The following is a 6,000-nucleotide window of genomic DNA, read 5'->3' as shown; positions in this document are numbered from 1 at the left end:
CTCTCAGAGCATACCCAGCCAGTCCTGAGCGTTTATCCAGAGGACCTCACGCCCAGACCTCACATTCGTGACGAGCCCCAATGTCTGCTTTTAATCTCATCTCCAGTCGGGGTTGTGCACAGTCTCAGCCAGGCCCTGCCAAGCCTGGGAGAAGACTCATCCTGCAGCTGAAAATTGTGTCTCCTTATGAGACGAGAGCCCTGATAGTATAATAAATAAGTTGATAATTTCTATGATCGTCTTTGAAGAGTAAACAAATATACATTGCATTGTGCGTGTGGTTTAAAAGCGAAAAATTTTAAAAAGCAAATATTTCAGAGCTACTACAGTTTATTTGGCCCTGTTTTTACATTTCTTTCTTTTTCTGTAAGGTACTGACAGCCTCAAATGTGGAAATGTCCGGGATTTCTCCTGAGCCCTGAAGATCCCTGGTGTCCCAACACCCCAGGAATTGGACAGAGAATTCTACAGTTGCCTTCGGTCTAGATCGTGGTGAGCCGAACAGCTCTCTGGTCAGTCTCCCGAGTTAGAACCCTCCTCAGTCAGTGCTTCTGCCCACACTGCCGCTGCCTTCATCTGGTCTTCTCCATCTTTCTCTTGGACTGTTATTTAAACATTCTGGAACGTGCTCCTTCTGTTACCAGTTTCTTCCCATGCACTCCATTTTCCATACTGCTCTTAGAGTGAGCTCTATAAAAAGCAGGTCTAATCATGCCCTCCTTGGCTAAAAAACTTTGGTACCTTGGGTTTACTCCCAGCTTAGTTGGGGTGAGGGTCTTTGTGGCTCTCATCGCCCATGGTGACTTCTCTTACATAGGAATGCCCATGGAGGACAGCCCTGCCGTCCCAGAGAATAGAGGCAACTAAGGCCAATCCCTTCCCAGTGTTCCCCTCCCCACCCTGCCCTGCCAGCCTTCGCCAGATCCATCAGCGGGACAATGGTGTCATTATATGAAGTTCTTCCCTAGATCTAGGAACGGATGCGCCGTATCAAAATACAAAATCCGGATGCTTACCTGTTGTTCTTTTCGGCCGCGCAAGGAAGGGCCTTGGGTCCTCCTAAAGCTGTCAGCCCTGCTGCCGGTGGGTTCCTCTCTCTGAGCCCCCTTTCCTCACACAGTTGCCTCCTCAGTTCCTCAGTGTGGTGTCCTCACTGCCCATCTTTGCCCAAGATCTCTCTGCTTTTACAAACTTCAGTGTCACTCAGGTTTCAGCGGGCCCCAAAGTGACAGGTGCGGGTGGCTCTTGTCCCCTGGGTGATTATGAGTCCACAGTTCCAGTTCAGATTCCCTCCATGGAGGGTGGTGGCTGATTTCTTTACGTGGTCACCTCACAGGCAGATGCGCCTCACCCAGACTGCAGGGAGCTTTTCGATTTGTCTTTAAAATGAGTCGACCCCATTTTGAGTCCTATAGGGGAAAGGATTTTCCCTCCCATTAGCATATTTTGGCCTTGCCCCTTTTAGAAACCCAGGTGTCCTCACAATTGTGTCTGGCTTTCCTCGTGAAGAAGCCAGGCTAGCTGTCAGGGGCTGCTTTCTCCACTACCCAGGACGAAGAGTGTGGCTGAGAGCCACATCTGCTCGAAAGGGGAATGGAGGGTTCAGGGGTGCACCCAGCAAAACATCGTGAACGCCTGCCAGGATGAGCTGCTGGCCATCTGTATTAGTTTCCTGGGGCTGCTGTGACAAATGACCACAAACTTCGTGGCTTGAAAGAACAGAAATATGTTCTGTCACAGTCTTGGAGGCCAGAAGTCTGAAATCAAGGTCGGCAGGGCCCTGCTCCCTCTGAAGGCTCTCGAGGAGAATCCTTCCTTGCCCCTTCTAGCTTCCGGTGGCTCCAGGTGTTCCTCGGCTGTGTAGGCATCCGCTCCAGTCTCTGCCTCCGTCTGCACGTGGCTTTCTCCTTTGTGTCTTTCCCTTCTCTCCCATCTCGAATCTCCGTCTGCCTTTCTCTCACAAGGATGCCTGCCACAGTAATCCAGGATGAACTCATCTCAAGATCCCTGACTTAATTACATCAGCAAAGACCCCTTTTCCAAACAAGGTACAGTCACAGGTTCTAGGTGTTAGAACATGGACATGTCATTTGGGAGGCCACCACTCACCCGCTGACCATCCCAATTCTTTTCACAGTTGTGCCTCTGCGTAGCTCTCTTCCCTCTGCCTTTGGTATCCTTCACCATCTTCCCACGTGTCCACCATCCTCACGTTTTCCTTGTTCTGCAAACTCTTTTTATCCTGAAATACGAGCTCAAACATCCCCTTGTGCGTAAAGCCTTCCCTGACTCCAAGAGGCACTGTCACACGTTCCTTCCCCTGCGACCCGCACCACAGGGCTCACTTGCCTGAAAGCACTTGCCAGCCTGCGTCTGGGAAACGAAGCTGGACAGGCGAGTACTGAGCCAGGCAGGGGAGAGCCGTCCCACTGAAGTCGCTCCTCTCAAGGTGATCAGTGACTTCCATTTTGCCGAATCCACCGGTCACTTCTTTTTTTTTACTAAACTGCCTAGCAACATTTGACACTGTTACTTGCTCCCTCCTTCTCACTCACTTTCTTCTCCTGGCTCATTGTGTGGCACTGTCCTTATTCTCCTCACACGTCACTGGCCACGATTTCACTGTCGTTTGCTGGTCCCTCCTCTACTGCTAAGCCTCTGGACATCAGGTGCCCGAGGGCTCTGCTCTTCCCCCTAGGAGTTCCTTGGCTTCAAGCAGCAGGCATGTATTCCAATGACACTTAAGTTTATATGTTTAGCCCACTTTCTGTTTACCTCTGGATTTGTGTATCCAGCTATTGACCTGGCGTTTTCACTTAAATGTCTAGTAGGCACTTTACCTGTAACATATTCAAAGCAGAACACTTGTTTTTTTTTCCCAGCTTTGTTCCCTTCATTGCCCTCACTGCAATGGCACCTCCATCCACTCAGTTGCTCAAGCCCAAAACCCGGCATCACCCTTGATTATGTTTTCCTATTTCCGCATGTCAAATCCGGCAGAAAGGACTGCGAGCTCTACCTCCTAAACAGGTCTTGAGCCTACAGATTTATTTCCTTTTCTCCCCCTACCATCCCAGCTTCTGCCTCACTTCTCTTGCCTCAACTCCCCTCACTTTCCCTCTACCTGTTATCTTCCTGCCTCCTGGGCCTTCTCTGTGTTCTTCAGACAGCCATACTGGTTTTTGCCTTCTGGAATGTAGAAACTACTCAAAGGCAACAGCACAGGCAAAGAAGCCCACCTGTCGGAATCAGGGAAGAAGGCTTCCGGCTCACTGCTAGGCTCTAACTCACCACACGTCCTGCAAGACCTCCTTCCTTTGTCTGGAATGATTGCTTAGATCTTGGCTCAACCAATTTCCTTCTTGTCTCTAAGGCCTTGGTTCCAATGTGACTCGTCATCTAAAGTATCCCCCTACCCAAGTCACTTTCTATCCTAAGACCCATTTTCCTATCTTTCTGTTAATCAGTTATCTGAAATAATCCTGTTTGTTTATGTGATTAATAATATTGTCTCCTCTCTCTAGACAGACGCAGATACTCACCTGCTTTGATCACTGACTGTGCCCAGAAAAGTGCCTGGCTCCTAATGCAACTGAATATGTATTTGTGGAATAAATGAGTGTTTATTTTAGAAAAATCACTCTAGTAACAATTTGGAAAATAGACTTGAAGGGAAGAAATCCGTGCTTTTAGAAAGTTCTCTCTGGCTAGATGGTGCAGTGTGGATTGGACACAGAAACCCCACAGTCTCTTGGAACACCAAACCCTGCAGGCTGTTCGATGAGGTGAATTCCACATGATTATAGCCTAGAAGTGGCTTGGAAGCTTTCTTCACTGAGTCCGACAGGTGAGCTTCTTTTTTGGTGCTGTTGCCTTTAAGTTGAGAAGTTAAAATGTGGCCAAAATAGATTTCTGTATTTGGGTTGCTGACACCACAAGTGTGTGAAAGTGGAATTAGATACTTTTCTTGTGGCAGCTGCTGACCCAAAAATCATGGACAATTGCTACAGGGACAGTCATTCTCTGAGAGTGTCATCTGGCAGCAAAGAAGCAAGGGACTGAGCCTGCCGTGGGGCACACTCCGCTCCTCGAGTCAGAGGTCCTTTTGGCTGGCCTAGTGGTGGACAATGTGGGGACAATTCTTTTCTTTCCACCTCTTCATTGTTGTACAAAAGAACACACAGATCTTCCCAGAAAAGGGGTTAGCCAGGCTCCGTAACTCTAGGATTCTTCTTTCTCTCTTTGTCCCAGAGCCTGAGTTCTCTTGCATTCTTTTCAAAGCACAGTGCAAATAGAAAGGATGCTTAGAAAAGTGGATAAAGAGAAAACAGAATAGAAATCTCCCAAACCTGCCAAATTCTTCCCCTGAATCCCATGGTATACAGAATTTATATTGAGTAAAAATATATTTTTTTCAGGACACATAAAAACCATCCTGCAGGCAATTATCCTCTCTCCTCCTTCTTCTTTTTTTGGGGGTAGATTTTATGGAGTGATTTGAATTCTTAGGACCTCTCTTTCATTGTGCAGACTGAGAAATTGTTACCCTCACAATCAGGAGAGCTGAGTGATCTGAGTGGGCAAACCAGACTCAAGGAGCTGCCACAGTCCACATGGAAGCTGAGCTTCACCAGTCTGCGTGGACAGTCTCCTTTCTAAAAGGCATATGATGTTCTATGTGGCAGCATGACATGGTAGAAAAGCGTGGAATTAGAAGGCAGGAAATCTGGACTCCTTGGGTGACCTTGGGCAAGTTATTTAGATTTTCTGAGTCTGGGCCTACCTATTATGAAATGGGAGTCATAATACATCCCTCCCCTATGTACAATGCTATTTTAAAAAATAAATGTATATGTGAGCAGGCCTAGGAAAGTAGGAAGACCCCTGTGCATCGTAGTCATTATTTTCTAGTTTGTCAAATCAAAGTCTTGATCTAGAATGGATAAATCTATTCAAGAGAATGTTCATTCATTAGACGGACTGATTGATGATGAGTTGGGATTCTGGATTCAGACCAGAAGACAGAAATAAACTTACTCTTGATATTTTAGAGCCTCTCCAATTTAATATGGTTTACTTGGCACATTCAGCATAGAACTTGAGTATAAGGGCTAAAATTCCGGCTATTGAGATTTAGTGAGAAAAGATGGTTTTATCCATTCAACGTTTACTCAATAAATATTTCTTGGTGTAGGTAAAGTGTTTAAAACAGTGCTTGGCACCTGTCAAGTACTCAGTAAATTCCCACTGGTATTGTCGTTGTTGCTATTTGCTGGGTCCTGGGCTGGCCTTTGGGTTTGAAAATATGCAAAGCCGTAGTCTCTGCCCTTTGGAGCTCTGAGTCTAGCGGGGGAGATATTTGTGAGTTGACAGTTACAGGAATGAAGCAATTAGAGGACAGTCAGAGACTGACTTGAGTCAGTCTGTCTGTATTTGAAATGCTGCTCCATTATTTATTAGCCGAGTGAACTTGGGCAAGTGATTTAAGCTTTTGGACTTTATTTTCCTCATCTGTAAAATGGGAGCATAATAGCACTGATTTTAAGGGATTGCTGAATGAGTAAATTAGATAATTATTCATTCATTTATTTATTAAATACTTATTGAGTATTGTGACTGGCAGCATAATGGCCCCCCAGAGGCATCCATAGCCTAATCCCCAGAACATTTGAATATGTTAGGTTACAAGGCAAAGGGAATTAAGGTTGCAGATGCAATTAAGTTTGCTAATCAGCTGACCTTAAAATAGGAAGATTATCCCAGAGTAATGGGATGGGCCCACTGTGATCGCAAGGGTTCTTAGGAGTAGAAGGGTGCGAGTCACAGCTTTGAAGATGGTCTGCTTGCTGACGTTGAAGATGGAGAAACGAGGTCATTTGCAAGATGCCTCTAAAAACTGGAAAAAATGGGGAAATGTATTTTCCCCTACAGCCTCCAGAAGGAATATAGCTGATTTTAGCCTTGATTTTAGCCCAGTGAGATCCATTTCAAACTTCTGAC

This window comes from Equus quagga, chromosome 1 (assembly GCF_021613505.1).
Source record: "Equus quagga isolate Etosha38 chromosome 1, UCLA_HA_Equagga_1.0, whole genome shotgun sequence".
Classification (NCBI taxonomy): domain Eukaryota; kingdom Metazoa; phylum Chordata; class Mammalia; order Perissodactyla; family Equidae; genus Equus; species Equus quagga.
This window is presented reverse-complemented; position numbering follows the sequence as displayed.